Source organism: Triturus cristatus, chromosome 5_2, assembly GCF_964204655.1.
Source record: "Triturus cristatus chromosome 5_2, aTriCri1.1, whole genome shotgun sequence".
NCBI lineage: Eukaryota > Metazoa > Chordata > Amphibia > Caudata > Salamandridae > Triturus > Triturus cristatus.
Window position 1 is genome coordinate 107,929,958 of NC_140588.1, and position 12,252 is coordinate 107,942,209.

The following is a 12,252-nucleotide window of genomic DNA, read 5'->3' on the forward strand; positions in this document are numbered from 1 at the left end:
TGGGGGCATTAGCCCCCAATCTGCCCCGCCATGGGGGCGTAAAGCCCTGTAGATGCCAGGGTTTTTTTGAGGCAAATTTGAATAAGAACGGGGCAGCCCAAACTGGGCATGCCCATGCCCCCACCCCGCCCCTGCAAAAATTACAGCCTTCCTGCCCCCCTGGGGAGCAGATGGGGCTGTAGCCCCCAATGTGCCCCCGGGGGGGGCAAAAAGCCCACTAGACACCTGGGATTTTTTTGGGCAAGTTTTTGTTTTGGGTGGGCGCATTGACATGCCCGTTTTTGGCAACCCCCACCCTAATTAAAATTTGCCCAAAAAATCCCTGGCGTCTAGTAGGCTTTCTGCTCCCCCTGGGGGGCAGATGGGGGCATTAGCCCCCAATATGCCCCCCGGGGGGGCAAAAAGCCCAGTAGACACCAGGGATTTTTTGGGGCAAATTTTTATTAGGGTGGGGGCATTGGCATGCCCGTTTTGGGCAGCCCCGACCCTAATTAAAATATACCCAAAAAACTCCCTGGCGTCTAGTGGACTTTTAGCCCCCCCTGGGGGGCAGATGGGGCATTAGCCCCCAATCTGCCCCGCCAGGGGGGCATAAAGCCCTGTAGATGCCAGGGTTTTTTGTGGCACATTTGAATTCGAATGGGGCAGCCCAAACTGGGCATGCCCATGCCCCCACCCCAGCCCCTGCAAAAATTACAGCCTTTCTACCCCCCCTGGGGAGCAGATGGGGCAGTAGCCCCCAATGTGCCCCCCGGGGGGGCAAAAAGCCCACTAGACACCTGGGATTTTTTTGGGCAATTTTTTTTTGGGTGGGCGCTTTGGCATGCCCGTTTTGGGCAGCCCCCACCCTAATTAAAATTTGCCCCAAAAACTCCCTGGTGTCTAGTGGACTTTTATCCCCCCCGGGGGGCAGATGGGGGCATTAGCCCCCAATCTGCCCCGCTGGGGGGGGGCAAAAAGCCCTCTGGATGCCAGGGTTTGTTTGGGGAAATTTGAATTAGAGTGGGGCAGCCCAAAATGGGCATGCCCATGCCCCCACCCCCTCCTCTGCAAAAATTACACCCTTCCTGCCCCCCCGGGGGGCAGATGGGGCAGTAGCCCCCAATCTGCCCCCTTGGGGGGGCAAAAAGCCCACTAGATGCCAGGGATGTTTTTGGCCACATTTTTATTAGGGTGGGGGCATTGGCATGCCCATATTTGGCAACCCCCACCCTAAGTAACATTTGCTCAAAAATATCCCTGGTGTCTAGTAGGCTTTCTGCCCCCCCAGGGGGGCAGATGGGGGCATTTGCCCCAATCTGCACCCCCAGGGGATGCAAAAAACCCAATAGTCGCTAGGGATTTTTGGGGGCCAAATTTGAATTAGGGTGGGGCTGCCCAAAACAGGCATGTCCATGCCCCCACCCCCTCCCCCACAAAAATTGCAGCCTTCCTGCCCCCTTTCAGCTAAAATTGAGGTTTACAGGGGATTCTGGCTAATGCCCCCATCTGCTCCCCAGGGGGGGCAGAAAGCCTACTAGACACCAGGGATTTTTAGAGCAAATTTTAATTAGGGTGAGGGTTGCATAAAACAAGCATGCCAATGCCCCCACCCTAATAAAAACTTGCCCCAAAAAATTCCTGCCGTCTAGTGGGTTTTTGCCCCCCGGGGGGCAGATTGGTGGCTACTGCCCCATCTGCTCCCCAGGGGGGGCAGAAAGTCTGCAATTTTTGTGGGGAGGCGGTGGGGCATGGACATGCCTGTTTTGGGCTGCCCCACTCTAATTAAATTTGCCCTAAAAAAAACCATGGCGACAAGTGGGCTTTTCGCCACCCCGGGGGAGCTGGTTGGGGGCTAATGCCCCCATCTGCCACCCAGTGGGGGCAGAAAGCCTACTAGATGCAAGGGATTTTTTTTAGGAAGTTTTAATTATGGTGGGGGTTGCCAAAAACGGGCATGCCAAATGCCCCCACCCTAATAAAAAATTTCCCAGAAAAAATCCCTGGCGTCTAGTGGGGTTTTTGCCCCCCTGGGGGGACAGATTGGTGACTACTGCCCCATCTGCTCCCTAGAGGGGGCAGGAAGGCTGCAATTTTTGTGGGGGAGGGGGTGGGGGCATGGACATGCCTGTTTTGGGCAGCCCCCACCCTAATTCAAATTTCCCCCCAAAAAATCCCTGACGATTATTGGGCTTTTTGCATCCCCTGGGGGTGCAGATTAGGGCAAATGCCCCCATCCACCCCCCTGGGGGGGCAGAAAGCCTACTAGACACCAGGGGCTTTTTTGAGCAAATTTTACTTAGGGTGGGGGTTGCCAAATAGGGGCATGCCAATGCCCCAGCCCTAATAAAAATGTGCCCAAAAACATCCCTGGCGTCTAGTGGGCTTTTTGCCACCCCAGGGGGGCAGATTGGGGGCTGCTGCCCCATCTGCCCTTCAGGGGGGCAGGAAGGCTGTAATTGTTGCAGGGGAGGTGGTGGGGGCATGGGCATGCCCGTTTTGGGCTGCCCCACTCTAATTCAAATATGCCCCAAAACAAACCCTGGCATCCAGAGGGCTTTTTACCCCCGGGGGGGCAGATTGGGAGCTACTGCCCCCATCTGCCCCCCAGGGAGGGCAGAAAGGCAGTAATGGTGGTGGGGGGGTGGGGGCATTGGCATGCCCTTTTTGGGCAATGCCCCCCTAAAAAAAATTGCACGGAAAAAAATCCCTGGCGTCAAGTAGGCTTTCTGCCCCCCCGGGAGGCAGATTGGGGGCTACTGCCCCCATCTGCTCCCCAGGGGGGGGCAGAAAGGTTGTAATGGTGGTGGCGGTGGGGGCATTGGCATGCCCATATCGGGCAGCCCCCACCCTAAAAAAAACTAAGGTGCGAAAACAAAATCCCTGGCGTTTAGTGGGCTTTCTGCCCCCCGGGGTGGCAGATTAGGGGCTACTGCCCCATCTGCCCCTCAGGGGGGCAGAAAGACACATTTTGTGGCTGGGGGTGGGGACATCGGCATGCCCGTTTTGGGCAGCCCCCACCCCTAATTAATACCTCATAAGACAATCCCTGGTGTCTAGTGGGCTTTCTACCCCCCCGGGGGGGGCAGATTGGGGGCTACTGCCCCATCTACCCCCTGGGGGGGCAGGAAGGCTGTAATGGTGGTGGGGGTGGGGGCATTGGCATGCCCGTTTCAGGAAGCCCCCATCCCTCCCAAAAAATTTGGGCAAAAACAAAATCCCTGGCATTTAGTGGGCTTCCTGCCCCCCGGGGGCAGATTTGGGGCTACTGCCCCATCTGCCCCCCAGGGGGGCAGAAAGACTAATTTTGTGGCTGGGGAGTGGGGGCCTAGGCATGCCCATTTTGGGCAGCCCCCACCCCTAATTAATACCCTATAAGACAATCCCTGGTGTCTACTGGGCTTTCTACCCCCCTGGGGGGCAGATTGGGGGCTACTACCCCATCTACCCCCTGGGGGGGTAGAAAGGCTGTAATGGTGGTGGGGGTGGGGGCATTGGCGTGCCCGTTTTGGGCAGCCCCCACCCCCCCAAAAAATGGGGCAAAAGCAAAATCCCTGGCATTTAGTGGGCTTCCTGCCCCCCCGGGGGGGCAGATTGGGGGCTACTGCCCCATCTGCCCCCCAGGGGCAGAAAGACAAATTTTATGCCTGGGGGTTGGGGGCATCGGCATGCCCGTTTTGGGCAGCCCCCACCCCTAATGAATAAATTATTATAAAATCCCTGGTGTCTAGTGGGCTTTCTACCCCCCCGGGGGGCAGATTGGGGGCTAGTGCCCCCATCTACCCCCCTGGGAGGGCAGAAAGACTAATGGTGGCCAAAACATTTATGGGGGGAGCAAAGGCCCTTGCCCAAGGTGCCGCTCCCCCCTCCCTGGTGCCTAGGGGGTGGATCCCTGCTTGGGGATCGCCCTCCTGGGGGGATCCCCAAGCAGGGATCCACTAGGGAGAGGTACCTTTGGAAAGGGGAGATTCTCCCCTTTCCAACGATACCTCTCCTGAGTTTCTACGTGCTGAGGGGGCTGAGATAGCCCCCTGAGCACGTAGAAACTGAAACTGAAATGAGCCTCTTGGCTCATTTCAGTTTCTGTTTCACTGAAATGAGGTCAGCACGACGTGCGCGACGATTGTCATTTCAGGGAAACCAGGGGGTGGGCCTCGGGAGCTGGGGAAGCTCTTCCCCAGCTCCTGAGGCTATTTTAGCTTAAAGGGAATCCCTCTGGTGCCCGCACCAGAGGGATTTCCCATGCGATGTTACATGACGAGCTGGACTCGTCATTAGCACACGACCACTGTGTGCCATGACGAGTCCAGCTAGTCATGAGCATCGTAGGGGTTAAATTATTTATCTCAGAGGCGCATTGTGTACGGCAATCACACGTTTTTTATTATGATTTCCACTGCAGCGGTCTTTCTAAAGTTTTTATTCTTTGAGTCAGCTGACTTTTTAGTTATAGTTAAAGCTGTAAATGCACCCTAGATCTATTTGCTTTTCCAACACTTGTTCATATAGTTAAATGCGCTGACCGTTCACACAGAAGAAATTTCTTTTTTTTTATTTCGAAAGCATGTCTGCATGAATTGCCTGTTCTGTCGACATTCTCCAGCCTGCGTAGGTTAGATATATCAGCGTTACAGATAAGTGCAGGGAAGGACCACTGGGTCTTGGAGAGACCATGGAATCAACCAGGCACTGCATCATACATGTGGCACATTTTCCTTGTTTGTGCCGGATGCACCATAATTTCAGTGCGCCTTCTGACAGCTACTTTTCTTCTGCGCTCGTGTCTATAGTATGGCACAGACGCATAGGCAAAGGGATTCCCTCATTTGCAAATGAAGGAGCGCCCTCTGACGATAGCGTCTTATGTGCACCAGCTCTGTCGGAATTACAGAAGGGGATGCACAAGCGTCTGCAGCCCCTTCTGTAATACCAAAGTGCCCCAAGGATGCGCAATACACATATAGGCAAAATTCTAGCAATGAGAATACTTTTTTCCCAAACTGCCAATAAATGGTATTGTTAATCAGAGCATTTTAATGATATATACACACTAAATAGATTTGGAAACAGGATAAATCATGAACATGCTGAAGAAATTTCAACTGAAAGCCCAGAATTGACTTTGATGCTGTCTTGGTAGGACAGCAGTAGTTTTTGTGACACAGCTTCTCATAGGTGTCTTACTGGGTGTGATTCTTGATGAGCCAGATAGAAGTGCCATATTGTATTTGGTATGTGGGTCTAGATATATATTATATGCACATTATTCCCTGGACTGTGGCTGTGTTATTCATTGATCAGCATTTTGCTGCTGTGGGTCAGTGATACTTGCTTCACATTGGACTTTTCAAAGTCTGCAAAATAGAGCTTAGTTTTTGCCTCGCATACCTGTTTCTGCTTAGCTCAGGCAAGAGGCGCCCTTCATTGCTGCCAGTCATCTGTAGCTTTGTTCACAAGGTCTCTTGTGACAGCTGGGGGTGGTGAGAGAAAGTTGGTGCAGGCATAGTGGTTTTATGGTGGCTCAGAAGTGAAGGTTGCATAGGTCTCTGTTTGCCTAACAAGTTGAACAAGAGTTTTTTATTAGAATTTCTACTGGCAGTGACAATTAGTAGATTGAAATGATGTAAAGATGTAGCACCAAAGAGGTTCTGTGAAAGGGAGCCTGGCGGCAATGATCGGTGATTGAAGCGCCAGTGCCCCGCCCCCCTGCTACGTCGGGTTGCTCATCTTCCTGCTTGTGGGTGGCTGCAGGTTACCAGCTGCGGGTTCGCAGATGCAATTAAGCCACACGGGAAAAACTCTAAAACGAAGTAGGATAGGAAGGCTGCCCGTGAAGTCAGGCTGCATGGCAGACATCATAGAAAGGCATACCGGGCCCTCTCTTGTCTCTCTCTACTCTGCTGTGGTGCTAACGGGGGAGGGCATGAGGAAGCTGTTGTACCCCCTTCCCCTCTGGCTGACTATGTGGAAAAACAAAAAGAAAGAAAATAAGTTTCTGTTTTCTGTGAGGGTGGATACAATCCTCATTCCTTATCCTCATTCCTGTGCTTCTGATGTCTTGGTCCTTAAGAGACAGGGCCCCCTCCTTGCTGTGCTGTGGCCACCAGGTTTCTTACCGGGGGTAAGTGCATCTGTTCTGTTTTTTTTTTTTTATCTCTGCAGGGCCTAGTAGCACTATCTGGTAGAGGGTCACTGGTTGGGCCACAGCGGTTGAAGCGCACATGGGAGCCAGCTTGTTTCACTGTTATTATATCATATTAAAGTGGATAAACAAGAGGGAAGGGCAAGATTGAAGACCAGGGGCAGATTTACCAGGAAGTGACGCATCTGTAAAGATGCGTCACTTTCCCGGTGCCACCCTGAGAAACCCTTGTGCCATTATTGATGCGCTGTATTTACAATACGGCGCACCATAACACATTGATTGACAGATGCGTCAACAATTCTGGCGCATCTGTTGACGCAAAAGTCACACATTGCTTGAGTCGTGTAGCAAGCACGATGCAACTCCAGCAATGCAGGGGGAGGCCTATCCTCGTTGTGCTGCGTCACTCCTTACGCCTGCTTCATGCAGGCATAAGAATTTGACGCACTGGCGTCGTAGAAGTGGCGCAGTAAAATCTTGTAGATTTCACTGTGTCACTTCTGTGAGGAATGCCCACCCTGCATACATTATACCTGACGCAGGTATAATGTGACACAGGGCTTTACAACGTGATGCATCTCCCTAGATGCGTCACGTTGGAAATGGGCCACATTTTAACGCTGCCGCTGCGTCACAAAAAGTGACGCAACAGTGGCGCAAAAATGATGCAAGGGGCTTGTTAATCTGCCCCCAGGTGTCTGGCGCAATAATGCAAAATCACTGTAAGGTCTCTGGTGCTACAACCATGACCCATTTTGATACATCTGCTTTGGCCCACTGGGTCAAAAAACGAGTAGGACAAGCTACATCTCAAGCAAATCGCACCGCTATGGCCCCCAAAAATTACACCCTCCCTAGCGATGCCAAGGAGCATAAAGAAGGTGTAAGCATTATTGAGGGTCAGGAACACTTGTAGGAGACCCTGAAAGAAACTACTATAAGCCATATCGAGAGCCCCAGGAATCCGATAATTGGGGTGACCTCTTCCAGCTAGATTTCAGAGCAAAGCTTAATGAAGCCCAGAGAAGTGATAGAATATCCCCTCTTTATGAAGGCCAAGGGCGCAGCCGCATCCTCTGGAGCTGCCCAGGTTGAGCAGCTGCAAGCATCTTTTGTGTTTATGCCAAGGGACAATCCGGAGGTGTTTCAATTATTGTCACCACTAACCCAAACAGCAATCCCTCTGGTTTCAGCAGATATTGAACAGGAAGATGCAAGAAGTAGTGAGTCGCAAGAGGTCCTGGGTTTATCAAGTGATGAGACATCCCAAGGGGATCCTTCACCTATCATGCAATGGGATGCAAAGACTATACTAAACCTTATTCTGGAGGAGATAAGGGACTTGAAAGCTTCACAAACTACTGGAATTGCAGCTCTGCATGCATGTCTTTCAAAGATCAAGGAGACTGTGGCTCAGATCCCGGAGAGGTTAAAAGAGGCGGAAGTAAGGATCTCTCAGTTAGAGAATCAGGTATCAATACTGGAAGAAAAGACTGCCACCGTTCAGAAACAGAAGTCTTCAACTGAGGATAAACTGTAGGAGTTGGAAAATTACTCCCGGTGCTCTAATCTAATTATTTGTGGAATTCCGGAAGGACTAGAGGGACATCATATGCTTCAGTGGGTGAACACTTTTATTATAAAGCATGTCCTCCCTGAGTACTCCGGCAACCGTACACTCACAAGAGCTCATCGCATACCAGTTCATCAGCCCCCAAATCAGAAAATCCCTTGCACAATTCTCGTGAATTTTGGAGATTGGCAGGTGAAAGAATAAGTTATTTCGACGGCAATCAAGCAGAGACGATTCACTACTCCAGAGATCCTGCTCTGTCGCATCTTTTTGGACATGCCAGCCTCTGCCGCGAAGAGAAGAAAAGAATTTGTAAAGATGCTTCACCTTTTCAAAGCACAAGGAGCCCAGGCAATGATTGCTCAGCAATCTAAACTGAAAGTGCTAGTAAAGGGGTGATTCCATGTGTTCTATGAGATCACTGAGGCACAGGAATTATTGCAGCAAATCTCAAATAAGTCTTGTTGAAATCTGAGTGATTAGATTTTGGCTATGTTTTGGTCTACTAGGGGCTAGTGATTGTGCCCACAGAATATCTTCCTGTTCTATGAGATATCAAGTGTGGGGATTGGTGGGCTCAGGTTGGGATTTCTTGCAACACGTTTTTGGCTGAATGAGCCTTAGCTTCTCACTGTGCTTATTATAGGGCATCCAGAGATTCTTGAAAGCTTGGGTTAATTGAGGTCTGAAAGTGGGATTTTAAAAATTCTTTTTCGATATGGCATTGAGCATTGGTGAGTGCTGGTGTAGGCTCCTCTTGATTTCTGGGGGTCTGATGCAGCACTTCTTGTTATGTTTTAATTATGTTTTCCTTTTTTCTTTTTAGTGTCCAAATGGGGTAGAGGGGGGCATGGGTAGGCCACTTGATCCGGGCACAAGGTGAGGATGGCAGATTCTAAAAGGTGGGGAAGAATGTCAGGTGTGATTGTGATGGTGGTCCACTCACTGCATCTTTGGGGAAGGGGGGTGAGGGAGTCAGGTCTGAGGGACATGAGGTAGGTGGAGGGTAGGGGTGAAAAGCTTGTTAAAAATGGATCCAAGTATGCAGCTATCTAATTTAACCCTTTATGCTCATGGCAGAGTGATTCCGTCATGAGCCAATGGTGGGTGTGTGCTCATGACGGAACCTCTCCTTCATGGCACCCACCCATGAGGGAAGAGCTGGTGCTCTCCCCAGACTGCCCCATTTTTTACCTTTCTGCCCCAACAGACAATCACACTAGGCACCAGGGATTGTGTTTTTGATGTATGGAGGCAACCCCTTGGGCAAGAGTTGCTTCCAAGGGGGACAAATTGTCTGAAAGTTATTCTGCCCTCTCGGGGGGGGGGGGGGGCAGATCGGCCTGTTTTTTGGCCACATCACTAGGCACTAGGGATTGTGTTTTTGGTGAATGGAAGCAACCCCTTTGGGCAAGGATTGCTTCCAAGAGGGTGAAATTGACTGTATGTTTTTTCTGCCCCCCGGGCCAGATCGGGCAATTTATTTGGCCTTTCTGCCCCCATGGGAGGCAGAAAACCCCACTAGGCACCAGGGACTTTTTTTTTATTGCAGATGGAAGCGACCCCTTGGGCAAGGGTCACTTCCAAAGGCAAGTTCGCTTCAAAGGGGGTCAAATTAAGTTGATATTTTTTCTGTCCCCCTGGGGGGGCAAGCATCCTCACTAGGCACCAGGGACTCTTTTTGTAATGTAGATGGAAGCGACCCCTTGGTCAAGGGTCGCTTCCAAGGGGGTTACATTATGTTTATGTATTCTCTGCCACCCCCATGGGGACAGATGTGCCTGTTTGTTGCCTTTCTGCCCCCAGGCAGGAGGGGGACAGAAAGCCCTACTAGGTACCAGGGATCTATTTCTTTTGCAAGGTGGCAAATTCTGTCTGCTGTTTTCTTCCCAACCTGGAGACAGATCGGCCTGGCAAAAAACCCCACCAGATCCCTTGGGCAAGATCACCCCCCATTTTTCTCGGCCCTATTTGAAGGCCCATCTGGCAGATTGACCATTTTGGTAGTGACATAGCGTGTTATAATGTTAATTGTTTTACTTTTTGTAAATTGCAATTGTAATGTTTGATTTCTCCTTTTTATTCTAATTCAAGGCTTTTGCTCTTTAGAGTGATGTTCCTGGTTGCGGTTTCATTACTGGTGGTTCTGCAGTTTGTGTAGTTGCATGTGTTTGGTAAGAGAAATCTTTTTTGTACTATTTACTCTAAATGGGCTTCATTTCCCTGCATGAATGTGTTTTTTGCAAATGGTGTGGAAATAGCAGTATGTTTGGCTTCTGTTTTTTGAGTGTCAAAATGTTTGCATTAGTACTCAATGTGTATTTTGCTGTCTTGTGAGTAATTGTTTATTTTTTCTTTCTTGTGGGATATTGTTGCTTTTTGCTCTGTCTCTGCAGAGTAGGTGCTAGTGAGTGTAACTTTGGCAAGTGAGCCATATTGTTTTTGAGTATATAGATCTTTGTGATAAAGCCACACTTTGTTTATTACTTATTCTACACAGTGTTGGTTGTTGTTGACTTGTTTGTGAAGTCTCCTTTCTTTGTAAGGATTATGGCTAACCACAAGATTACTGCTCAGCAGGTTGTTGGTATGCTTTTTGAGTCTTCCTCTGACCATGGTTCAGAGACTGACTCTGCATCTAAGGCAGAGGAGTCAGTGGAAGATTCTGGCAGGGAGTTTTCTGTCCACGAGGAAGCATTGGATGATGAAGCTACTCTTAGTGCAGATGAAGTGCCTGTCTTAGGGGAGGGAATTGATGTGCTGATAGTGCAGCAAGAGGCATCTGGGTTGCAGCATGTGGCTGCAAGGCTTTCCACTGGAAGTGCTGACCTCTTGGTTGCCCCAGGCATGGTGCAGCCAACATTGCCAGATTTTACTGGTGTTTTGGGGTGTAGAGTGGACACTGAAAATGTTTTGGCTATAAATTTAGTTCAATTTTTTATGGACAATGTATTTTTGGCCGAGTTTGTTGAGCAGACTAATTTGTATGCTGAACAGCATTTGAGGGACATCAGTGCCAGCCTTAGGCCCCACTCCAGAGCTACCTGGTGGACTCCCACAAATCTGGAAGAGATAAAGAAGTTCTTGGGTTTAACTTTTTTGATGGGCTTGCTAAGGAAGCCATTGAAGTCTTCATATTGGTCTACTAGTCCCTTGATGGCAACGGCTATATTTCCGGCAATCATGAGTCGTGATTGCTATTTTCTTCTGCTTCGGATGCTGCATTTTGTCAATAATGCTTAAGCATTGCCACAAAATCACCCTGATTGTGAGCGTCTTTTTAAGATTCGGCCTGCCATTGATCACTTTGTAGATCGATTTTCTGAGATCTATGCTCCAGGGAAAGAAATAGCTGTGGATAAGTCTTTGGTCTTATTCAAGGGCCGCTTGTTTTTTATGCAATACATTCCTAGCAAGAAGGCACGCTATGGAATTAAGATGTATATGCTGTGTGACAGTAGGACTGAATGTGTCTCTAATTTCAGAGTGTACACTGGTAGGGATTCCAGGAATGACGACCCCCCTGGTTGTCTGCCCACTTTAGGAGTGAGTTAGAAACTTCTGTGGGAACTTGGTAGAGGACTTTTTAACAAAGGCACCATTTATATGTAGATAACTTATATACTGGTGTGTAGTTGTTCTGGGAATTGGCCAAAGGGGACACTGTTGCTTGTGGCACAATTCACTCTAACCGTAAAGGTTTCCCAAAAGAACTTGTTTGTCAAACGTTTGTGCGGGGACAGTGAAGTGCATTGTGTAGTGAGGAACCACTAGCAGTGAAGTTTGCAGACAGGAGAGATGTCTACATGCTGACTACCATCCATGATGAAATTTCTTCACCTGTGACTGTTTAGGGTCAGGTTGCTGAAGTGCACAAACCTGTGTGCATTTTAGACTATAATAGTCAAATGGGTGGTGTTGATAGAGTAGATCAGAGCTTGGAACCTTACACTGCTCTTCGTAAGGCTTACATTTGGAATAAGAAGATGGCTATCCATCTTTTCCACTTGGCAACCTTTAATGCTTTTGTTGTATTAAAGGATTGTTATCCTGAGTCAACAATTACTTTTTTTGAGTTTCAGGAGTCTGTGATAGGCAGCCTTGTTGTTGTGGAACAGGCAAGAGTTCCTAGAGTTGGAGTGGTGCAGGATGTGGCTAGATTGAAAGATCATCACTTTCCTGATCACATTCCTCCCACGCCCTCAAAAGACTTTCCCAGTAAAAGATGTAGATTTTGTTGGCGAAGAGGTAAGCGGAAGGAGACTCGTATGTACTGCCCGAGTGTCCTTCTAACCCTGCGCTGTATGTGCTTACAAGTTGTTTGGTTTTTTTGTATAAAAAAAACCTAAATGTGATAGCAGTGTGTGTAGGCTCGCGCATGGCTGGTGGTGTGCGTAGACTGGTGCTTGGCTGGCGGTGTGCGTGGACTGGTGCTTGGCTGCTGGTGTGAATGGACTGGCACTTGGCTGGCGGTGTGTGTGAACTGTCACTTGGCTGGAGGTGTGCATGGACTGGCGCTTGGCTGGCGGAGTGACTGGACTGGCGCTTCGCTGGC